The sequence below is a fragment of the Anabrus simplex genome, chromosome 3 (assembly GCF_040414725.1).
Source record: "Anabrus simplex isolate iqAnaSimp1 chromosome 3, ASM4041472v1, whole genome shotgun sequence".
NCBI classification, from domain to species: Eukaryota; Metazoa; Arthropoda; class Insecta; order Orthoptera; family Tettigoniidae; genus Anabrus; species Anabrus simplex.
This window is the reverse complement of record NC_090267.1, coordinates 394246921-394272123: the sequence shown is the minus strand read 5'-3', so window position 1 is coordinate 394272123 and position 25203 is coordinate 394246921. Positions and strand designations below refer to the sequence as shown.

Sequence of the window (25203 nt, the reverse complement as noted above, 5' to 3'; positions counted from 1 at the left end):
CACCTCTGCCGCCTCAAGGGAAGTGTTCTGGATCGTGAGTTGTTTTTACTGGGATACAACTAGCGTAGAGGATCAGTATCTCGCCTCTGAGGCCTCACCTGCAATGCTGAACAAGGGACCTTGTGAGCGACGGGTGGGCTGGAATTGATAGTTAAGGAAGAGGGTAGGAAACAGCCATAGCCAAGTTTGGTACCCTCCCAGAATTTAAATGAAGGAGAAGTTGGAAACAACGGAAAACCACTTCCTGGGTAGCTGAAGTGGGAATCGAACCCACCTCTACTCAGTTGACCTCCAGAGGCTGTGTGGCCCCGTTCCAACCCTCGTGGCAGAGCCGGGAATCGAATCCGGACCACAGCTAATCACACTAACCACTACACCACAGGGGTGGCCATTCTGTTTATCCATTCACTTGTATTCCTCTGTATCTCCACCACTTGGATGGGTAACCCAAACCTGCTGTTTATCAAAGGAAGAGACGAAATGAGTTGGCACCGGGTCAGCTCAGACCAACCAGCCGAGAGAACTTTCCCTTTATCCCCGCAACTTAGTTGTAGATAAGTACGCCGCCGTCATTTAATTTAGACAACATCGCCCGGCTAGCTCAGTCGGTAGAGCATGAGACTCTTAATCTCAGGGTCGTGGGTTCGAGCCCCACGTTGGGCGGCAATTTTTAAGCCCGTCGATGCGAATATGATTTGACCTGATAACCACTTGTCCACTAAAATCTTCCCATCCCCAAAAGAGACCTGTTCAGCAAAGTGTCACTCTCCAGGACACTGCCCTTGAGGTACTAGTGTCGGAATACCTCTGAGCATGCGGAAAAAAAAACTAAGCCTGGGCGGTTAGCGGACTAAGAAAGAATGAAAAAGTAAGATACCCGTCAAACTATATGATAATAATCAATTAGAGTACACTGTGTTCAGTGATAGTGATCGGTAAAATATTTGTTCTCAGCTGAGCGTTGACGATTACGAGATATTTTCAAAGTGTTTTTAATGACATAATTTTTTACCAAAAGCAGTGTGTGTGAGCGTGGGCGCACTGACAGACTTCTGTGTCCATTGTTAGAAGCCTAGGCCTCTATTCTCTGAGCCACCTAACCCTGCACCTATCTGAAGAACTTCCCAACCTGTTCAAAACCTGTGAGTCCAATGTCTTGATAGCTGAGTCCTAGGAACTTCTGACGTTCTCTTCAAGAATTTGTAATAGAATCGCCATGTTATCCTGAGCACTCGACGTCCCTTCATTAACTTTTGTTATCTTCTGACCAGAATGCTACTAAGCGATCTCTTAGCAGTATTTAATTTTACCGTACCTCATGTTATTATCCCCTCCTCCGTCCATACCCTAAATATTCGATCGTTTAGAACATTTCCTTTTCTCTCTTCGATTCCTGCAGTGAGTGGCAAATCATTAATGAGTCGATTTCACCCTTCTGCCATCTTCGTACTGATCAGAAATGCACTAGGAGAAATGGAGTATAAAGATTATCTGTAGCCTCGGTAGTAAGAGAACATGATTAGCTTCAAATCCTGCCACCACTACGCCGGAAATTTAGAAGTTAAGGTCTCGTTACAAAATATTTCCACTTCCAAAAGAGGTGAACTGAAGTCATGTCTAGAATCTGAGTGCCAGAAATGTATAAGCCAGGATGTAAGTCCCAAGGGGTTGTAGAAATAAAAGTGTAACGACCCTGCCAGGATTCGAACCTGGAATCTTCTGATCCGTAGTCAGACGCGTTATCCATTGCGCCACAGCATTAAGAGTCTCATGCCCTGCCGACTGATATAGCCGGAAGACTGAAGTCAGATTTACATCAGTTAGTCCGCAGAAAAGAGCTGAAATCTAACCCTGCTCCACATATGAAATTGCCATGTGCCAAACGTAAGGAATATTATTTTTAATAACAGTGCAAGAAGTCAGAGAATGCCAAAGAAAGGGAGGTAAAAAGAATTAAGTGCTAGTCTCGTGTGTAGCCTGACTATTGTGAAAAACAAGAACAAGTGAGTTCCGATGCAGAAGATGTATCCGATTCGGCAGAAAATTCGCAACCCTTATTTCACCCCCAACAGTCCTTAAACGAAGGATAATTTTCCAAAATTTGAGACAGCTGTAACAATAACTATTAGAATGTTAGAATAAGGTATTTTTTTGAATGTCTCAAACTCAATAAATAGTAATAGTATTTTCATTAAGAAGACGTAATATATATACGGTGCGCTTTATATTTAAAGTTTATGTTTAAAGTTTATTATGGATAAGTTTGTTAATTGGAAACCATTAAGTCCAAGTTCTAGAACAATCTTATCAATTTAAAATTGTAAGAATATTTTTAGCTGAAGATGTTCAAAATATGATAGAAACTTGTCATATGTTATCTCTTTTTTTTTTTGGTAGGGGCTTTATGTCGCTCCAAAACAGATGGGTATTATGGCGACGATGGGATAGGAAAGGCCTAGGAGTGGGATGGAAGCGGTAGTGGCCTTGAATAAGGTACAGACCCAGCATTTGCCTGGTGTGAAAATGGGAACCAACGGAAAACCAATTTCCTGGCTGGTTCGTACCCCACTGTCGGCAGCCCTGAAAATGGTTTTCCGTGGTTTCCCATTTTCCCACCAGGCAAATGCTGGGTCTGTACCTTAATTAAGGCCACGGCCGATTCCTTCCCACTCTTAGCCCTTTCTTGTCCCATCGTCGCCGTAAGAACTATCCGTGTCTGTGCAACGTAAAACAACTAAAAAAACAGGGCTGGCAATAGTGGCATTCAAAACTACTATCTCCCTGATGCAAGCTCACAGCCGAGCGCGCGTACGCCCCTGGCTGTCATATGTTTTAACAACTATGCAATAAAATAAGGATGAGATCCTAAATTTATAATTGCTTTTAATGTATTGATATGTGGAATCAAAGTTTTATTGTTCTCTTTTTAACAGAATTTCAATAGGGAGAAAATGAGGGTAGTCTCTTGCATAGCTGCAACAATGGCGGAGAAAAATATTGATTTCCTTCTCAAATTGAGAGCAGCATATGTTCCGAGTCTGTAATAATTTTTATTTCAGAAACGCTACCTGATACACTCTCTTTTTTCGGACTCAGCAATTGATTCCACCTCTGCCGCCTCAAGGGAAGTGTTCTGGATCGTGAGTTGTTTTTTCTGGGATACAACTAGCGTAGAGGATCAGTATCTCGCCTCTGAGGCCTCACCTGCAATGCTGAACAAGGGACCTTGTGAGGGACGGGTGGGCTGGAATTGACAGTTAAGGAAGAGGGTAGGAAACAGCCATAGCCAAGTTTGGTACCCTCCCAGAATTTAAATGAAGGAGAAGTTGGAAACAACGGAAAACCACTTCCTGGGTAGCTGAAGTGGGAATCGAACCCACCTCTACTCAGTTGACCTCCAGAGGCTGTGTGGCCCCGTTCCAACCCTCGTGGCAGAGCCGGGAATCGAATCCGGACCACAGCTAATCACACTAACCACTACACCACAGGGGTGGCCATTCTGTTTATCCATTCACTTGTATTCCTCTGTATCTCCACCACTTGGATGGGTAACCCAAACCTGCTGTTTATCAAAGGAAGAGACGAAATGAGTTGGCACCGGGTCAGCTCAGACCAACCAGCCGAGAGAACTTTCCCTTTATCCCCGCAACTTAGTTGTAGATAAGTATGCCGCCGTCATTTAATTTAGACAACATCGCCCGGCTAGCTCAGTCGGTATAGCATGAGACTCTTAATCTCAGGGTCGTGGTTTCGAGCCCCAGGTTGGGCGGCAATTTTTAAGCCCGTCGATGCGAATATGATTTGACCTGATAACCACTTGTCCACTAAAATCTTCCCATCCCCAAAAGAGACCTGTTCAGCAAAGTGTCACTCTCCAGGACACTGCCCTTGAGGTACTAGTGTCGGAATACCTCTGAGCATGCGGAAAAAAAAGCTAAGCCTGGGCGGTTAGCGGACTAAGAAAGAATGAAAAAGTAAGATACCCGTCAAACTATATGATAATAATCAATTAGAGTACCATGTGTTCAGTGATACTGATCGGTAAAATATTTGTTCTCAGCTGAGCGTTGACGATTACGAGATATTTTCAAAGTGTTTTTAATGACATAATTTTTTACCAAAAGCAGTGTGTGTGAGCGTGGGCGCACTGACAGACTTCTGTGTCCATTGTTAGAAGCCTAGGCCTCTATTCTCTGAGCCACCTAACCCTGCACCTATCTGAAGAACTTCCCAACCTGTTCAAAACCTGTGAGTCCAATGTGTTGATAGCTGAGTCCTAGGAACTTCTGACGTTCTCTTCAAGAATTTGTAATAGAATCGCCATGTTATCCTGAGCACTCGACGTCCCTTCGTTAACTTTTGTTATCTTCTGACCAGAATGCTACTAAGCGATCTCTTAGCAGTATTTAATTTTACCGTACCTCATGTTATTATCCCCTCCTCCGTCCATACCCTAAATATTCGATCGTTTAGAACATTTCCTTTTCTCTCTTCGATTCCTGCAGTGAGTGGCAAATCATTAATGAGTCGATTTCACCCTTCTGCCATCTTCGTACTGATCAGAAATGCACTAGGAGAAATGGAGTATAAAGATTATCTGTAGCCTCGGTAGTAAGAGAACATGATTAGCTTCAAATCCTGCCACCACTACGCCGGAAATTTAGAAGTTAAGGTCTCGTTACAAAATATTTCCACTTCCAAAAGAGGTGAACTGAAGTCATGTCTAGAATCTGAGTGCCAGAAATGTATAAGCCAGGATGTAAGTCCCAAGGGGTTGTAGAAATAAAAGTGTAACGACCCTGCCAGGATTCGAACCTGGAATCTTCTGATCCGTAGTCAGACGCGTTATCCATTGCGCCACAGGGCCTGTCGCAACGGTCTTTACCATGGTAATGACATATTTGGTGAGGAGGGTTTCCTGATTATTTCGTGTGATTGAATTGGGTCTGTACATTCACATATGTAGGCTGAGAGACACGGTATGTTCAGATATGACACTAGATTTTAAACGTGAGGGGGTATCCAGGATATCATCTTTCGAATCAGGTCAACTATCATTTATTTATTTCCTTTCTTATTCCCTTTACCCTCCAGGGTTTGTTTTTCCCTCGGACTCAGCGCGGGATCCCACGTCTACAGCCACAAGGGCAGTGTCCTGGAGCGTGAGATAATTGGTCGGGGGATACAACTTCGGAGAATGACTAGTACCTCACCCAGGCAGCCTCACCTGCTATACTGAATAGGGGCCTTGTGAGGGAGTGGGAAGATTGGAAGGGATGTACAAGGAAGAGGGAAGGAAGCAGTCGTGGCCTCAAGTTAAGCACCATCCCGGCTTTTGCCTGAAAAAAGAGTGAGTAATCACGGTGTACCAAATGAAAGATGGCTGAGGTTGGAATCGGACCCACCTCTACACACGTGACCTCCCGAGGCTAACTAGACCCCGTTCCTACGCTCGCACCACTTTTCAAATTTCGTGACAGAGCAGGGAATCGAACCAGGGCCTCCGGGGGTGGCAGCTAATCACACTAACCAATACACCACAGAAGCAGACAAATTCCCGCCCAACGTGCGGCTCGAATCCACAACTCTGACATTAAGAGTCTCATGCTCTGCCGACTGATATAGCCGGAAGACTGAAATCAGATTTACATCAGTTAGTCCGCAGAAGAGAGCTGAAATCTAACCCTGCTCCACATATGAAATTGCCATGTGCCAAACGTAAGGAATATTATTTTTAATAACAGTGCAAGAAGTCAGAGAATGCCAAAGAAAGGGAGGTAAAAAGAATTAAGTGCTAGTCTCGTGTGTAGCCTGACTATTGTGAAAAACAAGAACAAGTGAGTTCCGATGCAGAAGATGTATCCGATTCGGCAGAAAATTCGAAACCCTTATTTCACCCCCAACAGTCCTTAAACGAAGGCTCATTTTCCAAAATATGAGACAGCTGTAACAATAACTATTAGAATGTTAGAATAAGGTATTTTTTTGAATGTCTCAAACTCAATAAATAGTAATAGTATTTTCATTAAGAAGACGTAATATATATACGGTGCGCTTTATATTTAAAGTTTATGTTTAAAGTTTATTATGGATAAGTTTGTTAATTGGAAACCATTAAGTCCAAGTTCTAGAACAATCTTATCAATTTAAAATTGTAAGAATATTTTTAGCTGAAGATGTTCAAAATATGATAGAAACTTGTCATATGTTATCTCTTTTTTTTTTTGGTAGGGGCTTTATGTCGCTCCAAAACAGATGGGTATTATGGCGACGATGGGATAGGAAAGGCCTAGGAGTGGGATGGAAGCGGTAGTGGCCTTGAATAAGGTACAGACCCAGCATTTGCCTGGTGTGAAAATGGGAACCAACGGAAAACCAATTTCCTGGCTGGTTCGTACCCCACTGTCGGCAGCCCTGAAAATGGTTTTCCGTGGTTTCCCATTTTCCCACCAGGCAAATGCTGGGTCTGTACCTTAATTAAGGCCACGGCCGATTCCTTCCCACTCTTAGCCCTTTCTTGTCCCATCGTCGCCGTAAGACCTATCCGTGTCTGTGCAACGTAAAACAACCAAAAAAAAAAAAGAAAAACAGGGCTGGCGATAGTGGCATTCAAAACTACTATCTCCCTGATGCAAGCTCACAGCCGAGCGCGCGTACGCCCCTGGCTGTCATATGTTTTAACAACTATGCAATAAAATAAGGATGAGATCCTAAATTTATAATTGCTTTTAATGTATTGATATGTGGAATCAAAGTTTTATTGTTCTCTTTTTAACAGAATTTCAATAGGGAGAAAATGAGGGTAGTCTCTTGCATAGCTGCAACAATGGCGGAGAAAAATATTGATTTCCTTCTCAAATTGAGAGCAGCATATGTTCCGAGTCTGTAATAATTTTTATTTCAGAAACGCTACCTGATACACTCTCTTTTTTCGGACTCAGCAATTGATTCCACCTCTGCCGCCTCAAGGGAAGTGTTCTTGATCGTGAGTTGTTTTTTCTGGGATACAACTAGCGTAGAGGATCAGTATCTCGCCTCTGAGGCCTCACCTGCAATGCTGAACAAGGGACCTTGTGAGGGACGGGTGGGCTGGAATTGATAGTTAAGGAAGAGGGTAGAAAACAGCCATAGCCAAGTTTGGTACCCTCCCAGAATTTAAATGAAGGAGAAGTTGGAAACAACGGAAAACCACTTCCTGGGTAGCTGAAGTGGGAATCGAACCCACCTCTACTCAGTTGACCTCCAGAGGCTGTGTGGCCCCGTTCCAACCCTCGTGGCAGAGCCGGGAATCGAATCCGGACCACAGCTAATCACACTAACCACTACACCACAGGGGTGGCCATTCTGTTTATCCATTCACTTGTATTCCTCTGTATCTCCACCACTTGGATGGGTAACCCAAACCTGCTGTTTATCAAAGGAAGAGACGAAATGAGTTGGCACCGGGTCAGCTCAGACCAACCAGCCGAGAGAACTTTCCCTTTATCCCCGCAACTTAGTTGTAGATAAGTATGCCGCCGTCATTTAGTTTAGACAACATCGCCCGGCTAGCTCAGTCGGTAGAGCATGAGACTCTTAATCTCAGGGTCGTGGGTTCGAGCCCCACGTTGGGCGGCAATTTTTAAGCCCGTCGATGCGAATATGATTTGACCTGATAACCACTTGTCCACTAAAATCTTCCCATCCCCAAAAGAGACCTGTTCAGCAAAGTGTCACTCTCCAGGACACTGCCCTTGAGGTACTAGTGTCGGAATACCTCTGAGCATGCGGAAAAAAAAAAAACTAAGCCTGGGCGGTTAGCGGACTAAGAAAGAATGAAAAAGTAAGATACCCGTCAAACTATATGATAATAATCAATTAGAGTACACTGTGTTCAGTGATACTGATCGGTAAAATATTTGTTCTCAGCTGAGCGTTGACGATTACGAGATATTTTCAAAGTGTTTTTAATGACATAATTTTTTACCAAAAGCAGTGTGTGTGAGCGTGGGCGCACTGACAGACTTCTGTGTCCATTGTTAGAAGCCTAGGCCTCTATTCTCTGAGCCACCTAACCCTGCACCTATCTGAAGAACTTCCCAACCTGTTCAAAACCTGTGAGTCCAATGTGTTGATAGCTGAGTTCTAGGAACTTCTGACGTTCTCTTCAAGAATTTGTAATAGAATCGCCATGTTATCCTGAGCACTCGACGTCCCTTCGTTAACTTTTGTTATCTTCTGACCAGAATGCTACTAAGCGATCTCTTAGCAGTATTTAATTTTACCGTACCTCATGTTATTATCCCCTCCTCCGTCCATACCCTAAATATTCGATCGTTTAGAACATTTCCTTTTCTCTCTTCGATTCCTGCAGTGAGTGGCAAATCATTAATGAGTCGATTTCACCCTTCTGCCATCTTCGTACTGATCAGAAATGCACTAGGAGAAATGGAGTATAAAGATTATCTGTAGCCTCGGTAGTAAGAGAACATGATTAGCTTCAAATCCTGCCACCACTACGCCGGAAATTTAGAAGTTAAGGTCTCGTTACAAAATATTTCCACTTCCAAAAGAGGTGAACTGAAGTCATGTCTAGAATCTGAGTGCCAGAAATGTATAAGCCAGGATGTAAGTCCCAAGGGGTTGTAGAAATAAAAGTGTAACGACCCTGCCAGGATTCGAACCTGGAATCTTCTGATCCGTAGTCAGACGCGTTATCCATTGCGCCACAGGGCCTGTCGCAACGGTCTTTACCATGGTAATGACATATTTGGTGAGGAGGGTTTCCTGATTATTTCGTGTGATTGAATTGGGTCTGTACATTCACATATGTAGGCTGAGAGACACGGTATGTTCAGATATGACACTTGATTTTAAACGTGAGGGGGTATCCAGGATATCATCTTTCGAATCAGGTCAACTATCATTTATTTATTTCCTTTCTTATTCCCGTTACCCTCCAGGGTTTGTTTTTCCCTCGGACTCAGCGCGGGATCCCACGTCTACAGCCACAAGGGCAGTGTCCTGGAGCGTGAGATATTTGGTCGGGGGATACAACTTCGGAGAATGACTAGTACCTCACCCAGGCAGCCTCACCTGCTATACTGAATAGGGGCCTTGTGAGGGAGTGGGAAGATTGGAAGGGATGTACAAGGAAGAGGGAAGGAAGCAGTCGTGGCCTCAAGTTAAGCACCATCCCGGCTTTTGCCTGAAAAAAGAGTGAGTAATCACGGTGTACCAAATGAAAGATGGCTGAGGTTGGAATCGGACCCACCTCTACACACGTGACCTCCCGAGGCTAACTAGACCCCGTTCCTACGCTCGCACCACTTTTCAAATTTCGTGACAGAGCAGGGAATCGAACCAGGGCCTCGGGGGGGGGGGCAGCTAATCACACTATCCAATACACCACAGAGGCAGACAAATTCCCGCCCAACGTGCGGCTCGAATCCACAACTCTGACATTAAGAGTCTCATGCTCTGCCGACTGATATAGCCGGAAGACTGAAGTCAGATTTACATCAGTTAGTCCGCAGAAGAGAGCTGAAATCTAACCCTGCTCCACATATGAAATTGCCATGTGCCAAACGTAAGGAATATTATTTTTAATAACAGTGCAAGAAGTCAGAGAATGCCAAAGAAAGGGAGGTAAAAAGAATTAAGTGCTAGTCTCGTGTGTAGCCTGACTATTGTGAAAAACAAGAACAAGTGAGTTCCGATGCAGAAGATGTATCCGATTCGGCAGAAAATTCGCAACCCTTATTTCAACCCCCCAACAGACCTTAAACGAAGGATCATTTTCCAAAATATGAGACAGCTGTAACAATAACTATTAGAATGTTAGAATAAGGTATTTTTTGAAAGTCTGAAACTCAATAAATAGTAATAGTATTTTCATTATGAAGACGTAATATATATACGGTGCGCTTTATATTTAAAGTTTATGTTTAAAGTTTATTATGGATAAGTTTGTTAATTGGAAACCATTAAGTCCAATTTCTAGAACAATCTTATCAATTTAAAATTGTAAGAATATTTTTAGCTGAAGATGTTCAAAATATGATAGAAATTTGTCATATGTTATCTCTTTTTTTTTGGTAGGGGCTTTATGTCGCTCCAAAACAGATGGGTATTATGGCGACGATGGGATAGGAAAGGCCTAGGAGTGGGATGGAAGCGGCAGTGGCCTTGAATAAGGTACAGACCCAGCATTTGCCTGGTGTGAAAATGGGAACCAACGGAAAATCAATTTCCTGGCTGGTTCGTACCCCACTGTCGGCAGCCCTGAAAATGGTTTTCCGTAGTTTCCCATTTTCCCACCAGGAAAATGCTGGGTCTGTACCTTAATTAAGGCCACGGCCGATTCCTTCCCACTCTTAGCCCTTTCTTGTCCCATCGTCGCCGTAAGACCTATCCGTGTCTGTGCAACGTAAAACAACCAAAAAAAAAAAAGAAAAACAGGGCTGGCGATAGTGGCATTCAAAACTACTATCTCCCTGATGCAAGCTCACAGCCGAGCGCCTGTACGCCCCTGGCTGTCATATGTTTTAACAACTATGCAATAAAATAAGGATGAGATCCTAAATTTATAATTGCTTTTAATGTATTGATATGTGGAATCAAAGTTTCATTGTTCTCTTTTTAACAGAATTTCAATAGGGAGAAAATGAGGATAGTCTCTTGCATAGCTGCAACAATGGCGGAGAAAAATATTGATTTCCTTCTCAAATTGAGAGCAGCATATGTTCCGAGTCTGTAATAATTTTTATTTCAGAAACGCTACCTGATACACTCTCTTTTTTCGGACTCAGCAATTGATTCCACCTCTGCCGCCTCAAGGGAAGTGTTCTGGATCGTGAGTTGTTTTTTCTGGGATACAACTAGCGTAGAGGATCAGTATCTCGCCTCTGAGGCCTCACCTGCAATGCTGAACAAGGGACCTTGTGAGGGACGGGTGGGCTGGATTGATAGTTAAGGAAGAGGGTAGGAAACGGCCGTAGCCAAGTTTGGTACCCTCCCAGAATTTAAATGAAGGAGAAGTTGGAAACAACGGAAAACCACTTCCTGGGTAGCTGAAGTGGGAATCGAACCCACCTCTACTCAGTTGACCTCCAGAGGCTGTGTGGCCCCGTTCCAACCCTCGTGGCAAAGCCGGGAATCGAATCCGGACCACAGCTAATCACACTAACCACTACACCACAGGGGTGGCCATTCTGTTTATCCATTCACTTGTATTCCTCTGTATCTCCACCACTTGGATGGGTAACCCAAACCTGCTGTTTATCAGAGGAAGAGACGAAATGAGTTGGCACCGGGTCAGCTCAGACCAACCAGCCGAGAAAACTTTCCCTTTATCCCCGCAACGTAGTTGTAGATAAGTATGCCGCCGTCATTTAATTTCGACAACATCGCACGGCTAGCTCAGTCGGTAGAGCATGAAACTCTTAATCTCAGGGTCGTGGGTTCGAGCCCCACGTTGGGCGGGAATTCTTAAGCCCGTCGATGCGAATATGATTTGACCTGATAACCACTTGTCCACTACCATCTTCCCATCCCCAAAAGGGACCTGTTCAGCAAAGTGTCACTCTCCACGACACTGCCCTTGAGGTACTAGTGTCGGAATACCTCTGAGCATGCGGAAAAAAAACTAAGCCTGGGCGGTTAGCGGACTAAGAAAGAATGAAAAATTAAGATACCCGTCAAACTATATGATAATAATCAATTAGAGTACCATGTGTTCAGTGATAGTGATCGGTAAAATATTTGTTCTCAGCTGAGCGTTGACGATTACGAGATATTTTCAAAGTGTTTTTAATGACATAATTTTTTACCAAAAGCAGTGTGTGTGAGCGTGGGCGCACTGACAGACTTCTGTGTCCATTGTTAGAAGCCTAGGCCTCTATTCTCTGAGCCACCTAACCCTGCAACTATCTGAAGAAGTTTCCAACCTGTTCAAAACCTGTGAGTCCAATGTGTTGATAGCTGAGTTCTAGGAACTTCTGACGTTCTCTTCAAGAATTTGTAATAGAATCGCCATGTTATCCTGAGCACTCGACGTCCCTTCGTAAACTTTTGTTATCCTCTGACCAGAATGCTACTAAGTATTTAATTTTACCGTACCTCATGTTATTATCCCCTCCTCCGTCCATACCCTAAATATTCGATCGTTTAGAACATTTCCCTTTCTCTCTTCGATTCCTGCAGTGAGTGGCAAATCATTAATGAGTCGATTTCACCCTTCTGCCATCTTCGTACTGATCAGAAATGCACTAGGAGAAATGGAGTATAAAGATTATCTGTAGCCTCGGTAGTAAGAGAACATGATTAGCTTCAAATCCTGCCACCACTACGCCGGAAATTTAGAAGTTAAGGTCTCGTTACAAAATATTTCCACTTCCGGAAGAGGTGAACTGAAGTCATGTCTATAATCTGAGTGCCTGAAATGTATAAGCCAGGATGTAAGTCTCAAGGGGTTGTAGAAATAAAACTGTAACGACCCTGCCAGGATTCGAACCTGGAATCTTCTGACCCGTAGTCAGACGCGTTATCCATTGCGCCACAGGGCCTGTCGCAACGGTTTTTACCATGGTAATGATATATTTGTGAGGAGGGTTTCCTGATTATTTCGTGTGATTGAATTGGGTCTGTACATTTACATATGTAGGCTGAGAGACACGGTATGTTCAGATATGACACTTGATTTTAAACGTGAGGGGGTGTCCAGGATATCATCTTTCGCATCAGGTCAACTATCATTTATTTATTTCCTTTCTTATTCCCGTTACCCTCCAGGGTTTGTTTTTCCCTCGGACTCAGCGCGGGATCCCACGTCTACAGCCACAAGGGCAGTGTCCTGGAGCGTGAGATATTTGGTCGGGGGATACAACTTCGGAGAATGACTAGCACCTCACCCAGGCAGCCTCACCTGCTATACTGAATAGGGGCCTTGTGAGGGAATGGGAAGATTGGAAGGGATGTACAAGGAAGAGGGAAGGAAGCAGTCGTGGCCTCAAGTTAGGCACCATCCCGGCTTTTGCCTGAAAAAAGAGTGAGTAATCACGGTATACCAAATGAAAGATGGCTGAGGTTGGAATCGGACCCACCTCTACACACGTGACCTCCCGAGGCTAACTAGACCCCGTTCCTACGCTCGCACCACTTTTCAAATTTCGTGACAGAGCAGGGAATCGAACCAGGGCCTCCGGGGGTGGCAGCTAATCACACTATCCAATACACCACAGAGGCAGACAAATTCCCGCCCAACGTGCGGCTCGAATCCACAACTCTGACATTAAGAGTCTCATGCTCTGCCGACTGATATAGCCGGAAGACTGAAGTCAGATTTACATCAGTTAGTCCGCAGAAGAGAGCTGAAATCTAACCCTGCTCCACATATGAAATGCCATGTGCCAAACGTAAGGAATATTATTTTTAATAACAGTGCAAGAAGTCAGAGAATGCCAAAGAAAGGGAGGTAAAAAGAATTAAGTGCTAGTCTCGTGTGTAGCCTGACTATTGTGAAAAACAAGATCAAGTGAGTTCCGATGCAGAAGATGTATCCGATTCGGCAGAAAATTCGCAACCCTTATTTCAACCCCACAACAGACCTTAAACGAAGGATCATTTTCCAAAATATGAGACAGCTGTAACAATAACTATTAGAATGTTAGAATAAGGTATTTTTTGAAAGTCTCAAACTCAATAAATAGTAATAGTATTTTCATTAAGAAGACGTAATACATATACGGTGCGCTTTATATTTAAAGTTTATGTTTAAAGTTTATTATGGATAAGTTTGTTAATTGGAAACCATTAAGTCCAAGTTCTAGAACAATCTTATCAATTTAAAATTGTAAGAATATTTTTAGCTGAAGATGTTCAAAATATGATAGAAATTTGTCATATATTATCTCTTTTTTTGGTAGGGGCTTTATGTCGCTCCAAAACAGATGGGTATTATGGCGACGATGGGATAGGAAAGGCCTAGGAGTGGCATGGAAGCGGCAGTGGCCTTGAATAAGGTACAGACCCAGCATTTGCCTGGTGTAAAAATGGGAACCAACGGAAAACCAATTTCCTGGCTGGTTCGTACCCCACTGTCGGCAGCCCTGAAAATGGTTTTCCGTGGTTTCCCATTTTCCCACCAGGCAAATGCTTAGTCTGTACCTTAACTAAGGCCACGGCCGATTCCTTCCCACTCTTAGCCCTTTCCTGTCCCATCGTCGCCGTAAGACCTATCCGTGTCTGTGCAACGTAAAACAACAAAGAAGAAAAATCAGGGCTGGCGATAGTGGCATTCGAACCTACTATCCCCCTGATGCAAGCTCACAGCCGCGCGCCTCTACGCCCCTGGCTGTCATATGTTTGAACAACAATGCAATAAAATAAGGATGAGATCCTAAATTTATAATTGCTTTTAATGTATTGATATGTGGAATCAAAGTTTTATTGTTCTCTTTTTAACAGAATTTCAATAGGGAGAAAATGAGGATAGTCTCTTGCATAGCTGCAACACTGGCGGAGAAAAATATTGATTTCCTTCTCAAATTGAGAGCAGCATATGTTCCGAGTCTGTAATAATTTTTATTTCAGAAACGCTACCTGATACACTCTCTTTTTTCGGACTCAGCAATTGATTCCACCTCTGCCGCCTCAAGGGAAGTGTTCTGGATCGTGAGTTGTTTTTTCTGGTATACAACTAGCATAGAGGATCAGTATCTCGCCTCTGAGGCCTCACCTGCAATGCTGAACAAGGGACCTGGTGAGGGACGGGTGGGCTGGAATTGATAGTTAAGGAAGAGGGTAGGAAACAGCCATAGCCAAGTTTGGTACCCTCCCAGAATTTAAATGAAGGAGAAGTTGGAAACAACGGAAAACCACTTCCTGGGTAGCTGAAGTGGGAATCGAACCCACCTCTACTCAGTTGACCTCCAGAGGCTGTGTGGCCCCGTTCCAACCCTCGTGGCAGAGCCGGGAATCGAATCCGGACCACAGCTAATCACACTAACCACTACACCACAGGGGTGGCCATTCTGTTTATCCATTCACTTGTATTCCTCTGTATCTCCACCACTTGGATGGGTAACCCAAACCTGCTGTTTATCAGAGGAAGAGACGAAATGAGTTAGCACCGGGTCAGCTCAGACCAACCAGCCGAGAGAACTTTCCCTTTATCCCCGCAACTTAGTTGTAGATAAGTATGCCGCCGTCATTTAATACAGACAACATCGCCCGGCTAGCTCAGTCGGTAGAGCATGAGACTCTTAATCTCAGGGTCGTGGGTTCGAGCCCCACGTTGGGCGGCAATTTTTAAGCCCGTCGATGCGAATATGATTTGACCTGATAACCACTTGTCCACTACCATCTTCCCATCCCCAAAAGAGACCTGTTCAGCAAATTGTCACTCTCCAGGACACTGCCTTTGAGGTACTAGTGTCGGAATACCTCTGAGCATGCGGAAAAAAAACTAAGCCTGGGCGGTTAGCGGACTAGGAAAGAATGAAAAAGTAAGATACCCGTCAAACTATATGATAATAATCAATTAGAGTACACTGTGTTCAGTGATACTGATCGGTAAAATATTTGTTCTCAGCTGAGCGTTGACGATTACGAGATATTTTCAAAGTGTTTTTAATGACATATTTTTTTACCAAAAGCAGTGTGTGTGAGCGTGGGCGCACTGACAGACTTCTGTGTCCATTGTTAGAAGCCTAGGCCTCTATTCTCTGAGCCACCTAACCCTGCCCCTATCTGAAGAACTTCCCAACCTGTTCAAAACCTGTGAGTCCAATGTCTTGATAGCTGAGTCCTAAGAACTTCTGACGTTCTCTTCAAGAATTTGTAATAGAATCGCCATGTTATCTTGAGCACTCGACGTCCCTTCGTTAACTTTTGTTATCTTCTGACCAGAATGCTACTAAGCGATTTCTTAGCAGTATTTAATTTTACCGTACCTCATGTTATTATCCCCTCCTCCGTCCATACCCTAAATATTCGATGGTTTAGAACATTTCCTTTTCTCTCTTCGATTTCTGCAGTGAGTGGCAAATCATTAATGAGTCGATTTCACCCTTCTGCCATCTTCGTACTGATCAGAAATGCACTAGGAGAAATGGAGTATAAAGATTATCTGTAGCCTCGGTAGTAAGAGAACATGATTAGCTTCAAATCCTGCCAACACTACGCCGGAAATTTAGAAGTTAAGGTCTCGTTACAAAATATTTCCACTTGCGGAAGAGGTGAACTGAAGTCATGTCTATAATCTGAGTGCCAGAAATGTATAAGCCAGGATGTAAGTCTCAAGGGGTTGTAGAAATAAAAGTGTAACGACCCTGCCAGGATCCGAACCTGGAATCTTCTGATCCGTAGTCAGACGCGTTATCCATTGCGCCACAGGGCCTGTCGCAACGGTTTTTACCATGGTAATGATATATTTGGTGAGGAGGGTTTCCTGATTATTTCGTGTGATTGAATTGGGTCTGTACATTTACATATGTAGGCTGAGAGACACGGTATGTTCAGATATGACACTTGATTTTAAACGTGAGGGAGTATCCAGGATATCATCTTTCGCATCAGGTCAACTATCATTTATTTATTTCCTTTCTTATTCCCGTTACCCTCCAGGGTTTGTTTTTCCCTCGGACTCAGCGCGGGATCCCACGTCTACAGCCACAAGGGCAGTGTCCTGGAGCGTGAGAATTTGGTCGGGGGATACAACTTCGGAGAATGACTAGCACCTCACCCAGGCAGCCTCACCTGCTATACTGAATAGGGGCCTTGTGAGGGAATGGGAAGATTGGAAGGGATGTACAAGGAAGAGGGAAGGAAGCAGTCGTGGCCTCATGTTAGGCACCATCCCGGCTTTTGCCTGAAAAAAGAGTGAGTAATCACGGTATAACAAATCAAAGATGGCTGAGGTTGGAATCGGACCCACCTCTACACACGTGACCTCCCGAGGCTAACTAGACCCCGTTCCTACGCTCGCACCACTTTTCAATTTCGTGACAGAGCAGGGAATCGAACCAGGGCCTCCGGGGGTGGCAGCTAATCACACTAACCAATACACCACAGAGGCAGACAAATTCCCGCCCAACGTGCGGCTCGAATCCACAACTCTGACATTAAGAGTCTCATGCTCTGCCGACTGATATAGCCGGAAGACTGAAGTCAGATTTACATCAGTTAGTCCGCAGAAGAGAGCTGAAATCTAACCCTGCTCCACGTATGACATTGCCATGTGCCAAACGTAAGGAATATTATTTTTAATAACAGTGCAAGAAGTCAGAGAATGCCAAAGAAAGGGAGGTAAAAAGAATTAAGTGCTAGTCTCGTGTGTAGCCTGACTATTGTGAAAAACAAGAACAGGTGAATCCCGATGCAGATGATGTATCCGATTCGGCAGAAAATTCGCAGCCTTTATTTCAACCCCCCAACAGTCCTTAAACGAAGGATCATTTTCCAAAATATGAGACAGCTGTAACAATAACTATTAGAATGTTAGAATAAGGTATTTTTTTGAAAGTCTCAAACTCAATAAATAGTAATAGTATTTTCATTAAGACGACGTAATATATATACGGTGCGCTTTATATTTAAAGTTTATATTTAAATTTTATTATGGGTAAGTTTGTTAATTGGAAACCATTAAGTCCAAGTTCTAGAACAATATTATCAATTTAAAATTGTAAGAATATTTTTAGCTGAAGATGTTCAAAATATGATAGAAACTTGTCGTATGTTATCTCTTTTTTTTTTGGTAGGGTCTTTATGTCGCTCCAAAACAGATGGGTATTATGGCGACGATGGGATAGGAAAGGCCTAGGAGTTGGATGGAAGCGGCAGTAGCCTTAAATAAGGTACAGACCCAGCATTTGCCTGGTGGAAAAATGGGAAACCATGGAAAACCATTTTCAGGGCTGCCGACAGTGGGGTACGAACCAGCCCTGAAAATGGTTTTCCGTGGTTTCCCATTTTCCCACCAGGCAAATGTTGGGGCTGTACCTTAATTAAGGTCACGGCCGCTTCCATCCCACTCCTAGCCCTTTCCTGTCCCATCGTCGCCGTAAGACCAATCCGTGTCTGTGCAACGTAAAACAACTAGCAAAAAAAAATTCAGGGCTGGCGATAGTGGCATTCGAACCTACTATCTCCCTGATGCAAGCTCACAGCCGCGCGCCTCTACGCGCCTGGCTGTCATATGTTTTAACAACTAAGCAATAAAATAAGGATGAGATCCGAAATTTGTAATTGCTTTTAATGTATTGTCTTACGGAGTTTTGGTGGATCAGCAGATGTGAAAGAAGTGCGGGCTGGAATGGGTCTAACTACAAGTTCGAAAGATGAATTAAAATTTCAACAAAGGTTATATTTTCAACAGACAACAAGAGTTAACAAAAGTTTACACAGAATTTGAAAACTTAACAAGTCAACAACAAGCCAAAATCAGGTACAAAGAAATCACAAGTGTTAGGGGATTATTACAAGATCTGGGCCTCTGGCCCCACAATCACAATCCTTGAGCTATTAGCCCAACTTTACCCAGGGTACAAAAGTGAATAAAGCGGCAGAAAACCCCATCACTCCAAGGAGCACTTGCTCCTATTTACAATGTTAAGCCTCCTCAAGGCACACGGGGATCAAATTTAGGAAAGAGCCGACCCGCTCTCAATTTTACAAGCCTATCAACGGCCACAACAAACTTCACTCCTAACTGCCCTCAAGGCACACATATAATGGTACAGGGGTATCTCGTATCCAATCTACAGGGCCTTCTCAGGAAGGAAAACAAACCGAGTTAAATAAATGGCCCAAAATACAAAATTGAATGGAGGCGATTACTTGCACTCCTACATTACAGTTTTTGTTTTAAAACCTATGTGGCGCTACGCCGATAATACAGGGGCTAATCCCAAGCTAAGGAGGTGACCCGTATGAGAAAACTTTAATACATTAAGGAAGAGAAGAAACGGTTACGAAAACGTGGTCACCTTAATTTCAAAATGAAGGGGAGCTCGAGAGGGTAAAGCACTCTCTATCCCCGCTTTACAGTAAAAGATATTTGTAGTTTTCACATAGACAGAAAAGGAATTTACATTTTAAAAGGATGGGTTACATATTAAAGGCTTCGAACCCTCCCCGAGAGTTAGACTGCTGAGCTAGCAAGAAATAAAGGTGTTAAAAAGCCATTACCTTGTAGAAGAAGTGCTGCTCGAAGAAAGGGGCGCTTCCCGCCCCCTGCTACATATACTAGATGTTATACTAGTGGCCCCGAGGCAAGAAAATCAGCAGTTTTTATACCCTCGTGGAAAATTCGAGACTTTTCAAGAGTGAGTAGACACACCCCCTCAACTTTATTGGATAGCTTAGAGCGACATATCCATATCGAAGAAGACATACATGATTGGCTGAGAATTCATCATCATCATCATCATCTGTTTACCCTCCAGGTTCACGGAATCGTGACATCCACACCGACCTCAATATTCAAGAAATTTATCCCAGGATCCAAAAATCCGCAAAGAAATTTTATTCTGGTCTCAGCTCAAACACAAACCCCCTTATCTCCACTCTTGGAAACTACGAAACCGAGGGTCTCCGTCATAAGAGACCCAAGGCCATCCTAATGTAAACCACCCCTCGGGGTGCAGGTCATATTCTGACCAGTCCGATTCCGTTCAAGGTACCATCACCATCCACATCAATGCAGTCTAGTTAATATCTGTCGAAAGCAGCACTCAAGACCGGAAGGTCGAAGGGCTAAAATGGCTCAAAGGATCCGGGCTCCAGCCTGCATATCCATTGAGACGCGTGGTCTCTCTTGTCCAGGTTCGGTTTTTCCCTCGGACTAAGCGAGGGATACCGCCTCTACCGCCTCAAGGGCAGTGGCCTGGAGCTTCAGACTCTTGGTCGGGGGATACAACTGGGGAGAATGACCAGTACCTCGCCCAGGCGGCCTCACCTGTTATGCTGAACAGGGGCCTTGTGAGGGATGCGGAAGTTTGGAGGGAAGATTGGAAGGGATAGACAAGGAAGAGGGAAGGAAGCGGCCGTGGCCTTAAGTTAGGTACCATCCCGTCATATGCCTGGAGGAGAAGTGGGAAACCACGGAAAACCACTTCCAGGATGGCTGAGGTGGGATTCGAACCCACCTCTACTCAGTTGACCTCCCAAGGCTGAATGGACCCCGTTCCAGCCCTCGTAAAACTTTTCAAATTTCGTGGCGGAGCCGGGAATCGAACCTGGACCTCCGGGGGTGGCAGCTAATCACGCTAATCACTACACCACAGAGGCGGCTTGGCTGAGAATTAATTAAAGAAATTCGGGATTGGCTAAGTTCAAACCTGGTGGAGGGAAGGATTAATATTGCCAACCTACAAACCACAGAATAAAATTTAGTAAAGACGAAACTTATGAATACAACATTTCATCACGAGAGTTCATTCCATTACACCAGAGTGTATTACCATACTTTTGGGTAGAGACATCTGTTAGAGAATGTCCACACTTCTTGATCAATGAAAAACAAACGCAAATCAAAAACACTCAGTGACATCTTCTGATAAACCGTAGAATTAGTTCAGTAGTAAAGTTCAGAGCTTCTCCTGTAGAGGAGTTTCAATTGGCGCAAGATTTGAACTTGCGTCCTAGAGGTGTACCGCCCGGTACATATTGAATAGGTGGAATCAAAATTTTATTGTTCTCTTTATAACAGAATTTCAATACGGAGAAAATGAGGATGGTTTCTTGCAAAGCTGTAACAATGGCGGAGAAAAATATTGATTTCCTTCTCAAATTGTGAGCAGCATATGTTCAAGCCTGCAATAATTGTTATTACAGAAACGCTACCTGATACACTCTATTTTTTTCGGACTCAGCAATTGATTCCACCTCTACCGCCTCAAGGGAAGTGTTCTAGAGCGTGAGTTGTTTTTTTCTGGGATACAACTAGCGTAGAGGACCAGTATCTCGCCTCGAGGCCTCACCTGCTATGCTGAACAAGGGACCTTGTGAGGGACGGGTGGGCTGGAATTGATAGTTAAGGAAGAGGGTAGAAAACAGCCGTAGCCAAGTTTGGTACCCGCCAAGAATTTACCTGACGGAGAAGTGGGAAACAACGGTAAACCACCTCCAGTGTGGCTGAATTGGAAATCGAGCCCAGCTCTACTCAGTTGACCTCCCGAGGCTGAGTGGCCCCGTTCCAACCCTCGTACCACTTTTCAAATTTCGTGGCAGAGCCGGGAATCGAATCCGGACCTCCGGGGGGTGGCAGCTAATCACACTAACCACTACACCACAGGGGCGGACTTTCTGTTTATCCATCCACTTGTATTCCTCTGTATCTCCACCACTTGGATGGATTACCCACACCTGCTGTTTATCAGAGGAAGAGACGAAATGAGTTGGCACCGGGTCTGCTCAGACTAATCAGCCTAGAGTACTTTCCCATAATCCCGACAACTTAGTTGTAGATAAGTATGCCGCCGTCATTTAGCTTAGACAATATCGCCCGGCAAGCTCAGTCGGTAGAGCATGAGACTCTTAACCGCAGGGTCGTGGGTTCGAGTCCTACGTGGGCGGGAATTTTTAAGCCCGTCGACGCGAATATGATTTGACCTGATGACCACTTGTCCACTCCCATCTTCCCATCACCAAAAGAGACCTGTTCAGCAAAGCAGATGAAGTCACCTGGGCGGAGTAGTGGTTCTCCTTCTCAGTTGTACTCCCGACCGAAAAGTCTCACTCTATAGGACACTGCCCTTGATGTGCTAGTGTTGGGATACCTCTGAGTCTGCGGGAAAAAAATCTAACCCTGGGCGCTTAGCGGACTAAGAAAGAATGAAAAAGTAAGATACCCGACAGACTGTAGGATAATAATCTATTAGTGTACACTGTATTCAGTGATACTGATCGGTAAAATTATATAATTAATATTTGTTCTCAGCTGAGCGTTGACTATTACGAGATATTTTCAAAGTATTTTTAATGACACAATTTTTTACCAAAACCAGTGTGTGAGAGCGCGGGCGCGCGTAGACATTCTTCTGTGTCCATTGTTAGAAGACTAGGCCTCTATTCTCTGAGCCACCTAACCCTGCACCTATCTGAAGAACTTCCCAACCTGTTCAAAACCTGTGAGTCCAATGTCTTGATAGCTGAGTCCTAGGAACTTCAGACGTTCTCTTCACGAATTTGTAATAGAATCGATATGTTATCCTGTGTACTCAACCTCCCTTCGTTAACTTTTTTTTTCTTCTGACCAGAATTGTACTAAGCGATCTCTTAACAGTATTTAATTTTACCAAATCTCATGTTATTTTCCCCCTTCAGTCCATACCCTGATTATTCGATGGTTTAGAACATTTCATTTTCTCTCTTCGATTCCTGCAGTGTGTGGCAAATCATTAATCAGTCTGTTTTACCCTTTTGCCATCTCCGTACTGATCAGAAATGCACTAGGAGAAATTGAGTATAAAGATTATCTGTAGCCTCGATAGTAAGAAAACATGATTAGCTTCAAATCCGGCCAACACTACGCCGGAAATTCAGAAGTTAAGGTCTCGTTACAAAATATTTCCACTTCCGGAAGAGGTGAACTGAAAATTAAATGTAGTCTGGCTTTTAGTGCCGGGATATCCCATTATGGGTTCGGCTAGCCTGGTGCAGGTCTTCCTATTTGACGCCCATAGGCGACCTGCGCGTCGTGATGAGTATGAAATGATGATGAAGACAACACATAAACCCAGCACCCATGCCATTGGAATTAACCAGTTAAGTTTAAAATCCCCGACCCGGCCGGGAATCGAACCCGGGACCCTCTGCACTGGAGGCCAGTACACTGACCGTTCAGCCAACGAGTCGAGGGGAACTGAACTGAACTCATGTCTATAATTTGAGGTCGAGAAATGTATAAGCCAGGATGTAAGTCTCAAGGGATTGTAGATATAAAAGCGTAACGACCCTGCCAGGGTTCGAACCTGGAATCTTCTGATCCGTAGTCAGACGCGTTATCCATTGCGCCACTGGGCCCGTCTAGAACGGTCCTTACCATGGTAATGATATATTTGGTGAGGAGGGTTTCCTGATTATTTCGTGTGATTGAATTGTGTCTGTACATTCACGTATGTAGGCTGAGAGACACGGTATGTTCAGATATGACACTTGATTTTAAAAATGAGGGAGTATCCAAGATATCTTCTTTCGCATCAGTTTTTTTTCGGGGGGGGGGGCCGAAGCCCGCTCCCCCCGCGTGACCATCGACTCAATGTACATGCCCTCCGACATGCTATTATTTCTAAGAAGAATAAAGAGAGAGCAGGGAGGAGTGGGAAGTGATACAAAGAGTATCTGCCGGTTTCCGAGTCAGACTCGCTACCACGGCTAGAGTTTGTGTTAGGTATATGGTGTTGAAGTATGGTATTGAAGGGTCAGGGAAAAACCACATAGGCAGAAAGAAGAAAGAGCCTACATGTAAAACCTGACATCTTGTGATAGCACATGCAAGGATGTGGGCTGGATAAAGTCCAGAGGTTGTGTTAGTTAGGAATGGGTGTCATGCAATCATAACCATTTCCTTACAGTTTTCTGTTATTATGGGGATCAGTCCTTCTTGTCACTGCCGGGTCGGCTCGGGTCTGCTAGCGTCTGGGCTTTGGGCCACAGGTTCGTCCCATTGTCCAGCAGCCAGCAGTCCCTGGTGCCAAGTCTCGTTTTGGAGAGGGGGGAATTAGAGCCAAGCCTTGCATGCAAGGGGGCTATCTTCTTCCTCCTGTCGATGTCCCTCTATGCGGTGTTTGAACACACTTGTCACTGCAGATCTAAAACTAAGGTTATTAATAACATATGTATATACAAGTTCACATTGGAGTGCCGGCTGTTTGCCTGCTCTCGTGTCCAGCGTTCAACCTAGATAGGAGTGAGATAACTTATTAGACAGATAGATATTAGTGCTGTTTATAGGGCGCGGGCTGGTGTTCCGCTCCCATGTCTCTGTAGGGGGGCGGGGGTGGATTGATACGTCCTTGGCCGTCTGGCTGCGTTGCCGTCGTTTTCTTAGGTTGTACTTTTTGTCAATCTTCCTCGCCTGGTCCCTGGGTCTAGGACAGCTGAAACATATTTACATAGGTGTCTGCAGTGTGTGGGTTAATGTGGTATATAGGTGTCAGCTTGGCGGGAAGGGGTTGGCTATCGCCCCCTCGCCCACCCAACCCTGTGGCTGAACAGAATGTTCTTCGGTGTAGGATACTTTTTGTACAGATCGACGTCGTAGCGTCCGATCCCGCTTATTAACGGGTTGATCTTATTACTCCTTGACTTTCTGTACATGTTTAGTGTCTGTTTACGTATTTGGTGCCTTATTGAGCTGACTTTCGCAATACTGCGTAGTTGGCGTATTGGCGTGTCGAAAGGGAGTCTGAACGCTGCTCGTAGGCATTTATTTTGTATTAATTCCAGTTTATCCAGGTTCGTCATTGCAGTGAACCCCCACGCTGGGGCTGCGTACATGATTATTGGTCGGATTAGGGCCTTATACATGTTTATGGCTACTTCCGTGTTAATACTGGACTTTTTGTTCAGTATAGGATATAGCTGGCTAAGTCGTATGTGTGCTTTTCTTTGGATATCATTGATGTGGTGTAGCATGGTGAGCTTTCGGTCTAGGACTACTCCTAGGTATTTGACTTTGCCATACCACACTATATCTTCGTTGAAAAGCTTTAGCGCTTTTATGTTGACTGGTCTGCGTGTGAGTCTGTTCTTCTTAGTGAACAGCACTGCTTGGCACTTGTCAACATTGACCTTGATGCGCCATTTCCTTAGCCGTGGCTCGAGAGTTCTTAGTGCCACTTGTAGCCTCTTTCGAGCGCACGCTAGCTGTGGATGTTGAACTGTGATAGCGGTGTCATCAGCGTAGAGGTGTGTGGTAGTGATTTCTGTAGTAGGCATGTCGTTTGTATACAGGACGAAGAGGATTGGGCCGATAAGGGACCCTTGGGCTACACCCACTCTAATCCTGCGTGTACTTGACAGCGAGTTGTGTACGTCTACTTTGAACTCTCGGCCCTCCAGATAAGATTTAATAAGTCTTATATAGCCTGGGTGGAATTCGTGGTCTATTAGTTTCGCTAGTAGGCCTTCGTGCCAGACTTTGTCAAATGCTTTCTGGATATCAAGGAAAACCGTTCCTGTGTCTCTTCGTTTGTTGAGACCTATGGTGGCTTGTTC

At 44.3% G+C, this 25203-nt stretch overlaps 9 non-coding genes across 9 annotated transcripts; 3 read left to right on the top strand and 6 right to left on the bottom strand.

Moving 5' to 3' along the window:
* The first annotated feature begins 590 nt into the window (after nucleotides 1-590).
* On the top strand, nucleotides 591-663 carry TRNAK-CUU (transfer RNA lysine (anticodon CUU)). The gene has a single exon. It is a non-coding gene; the product is annotated as a tRNA-Lys (tRNA).
* A 1025-nt stretch (nucleotides 664-1688) lies between these two features.
* TRNAR-ACG (transfer RNA arginine (anticodon ACG)) lies at nucleotides 1689-1768 on the bottom strand. The gene has a single exon. It is a non-coding gene; the product is annotated as a tRNA-Arg (tRNA).
* A 3026-nt stretch (nucleotides 1769-4794) lies between these two features.
* TRNAR-ACG (transfer RNA arginine (anticodon ACG)) lies at nucleotides 4795-4867 on the bottom strand. The gene has a single exon. It is a non-coding gene; the product is annotated as a tRNA-Arg (tRNA).
* A 2674-nt stretch (nucleotides 4868-7541) lies between these two features.
* On the top strand, nucleotides 7542-7614 carry TRNAK-CUU (transfer RNA lysine (anticodon CUU)). Its single transcript has one exon. It is a non-coding gene; the product is annotated as a tRNA-Lys (tRNA).
* A 1028-nt stretch (nucleotides 7615-8642) lies between these two features.
* TRNAR-ACG (transfer RNA arginine (anticodon ACG)) lies at nucleotides 8643-8715 on the bottom strand. The gene has a single exon. It is a non-coding gene; the product is annotated as a tRNA-Arg (tRNA).
* A 3757-nt stretch (nucleotides 8716-12472) lies between these two features.
* Nucleotides 12473-12545, bottom strand: TRNAR-ACG (transfer RNA arginine (anticodon ACG)). The gene has a single exon. It is a non-coding gene; the product is annotated as a tRNA-Arg (tRNA).
* Nucleotides 12546-15208: 2663 nt separating this feature from the next.
* On the top strand, nucleotides 15209-15281 carry TRNAK-CUU (transfer RNA lysine (anticodon CUU)). Its single transcript has one exon. It is a non-coding gene; the product is annotated as a tRNA-Lys (tRNA).
* Nucleotides 15282-16305: 1024 nt separating this feature from the next.
* TRNAR-ACG (transfer RNA arginine (anticodon ACG)) lies at nucleotides 16306-16378 on the bottom strand. Its single transcript has one exon. It is a non-coding gene; the product is annotated as a tRNA-Arg (tRNA).
* Nucleotides 16379-22934: 6556 nt separating this feature from the next.
* On the bottom strand, nucleotides 22935-23007 carry TRNAR-ACG (transfer RNA arginine (anticodon ACG)). Its single transcript has one exon. It is a non-coding gene; the product is annotated as a tRNA-Arg (tRNA).
* Nucleotides 23008-25203: the final 2196 nt, after the last annotated feature.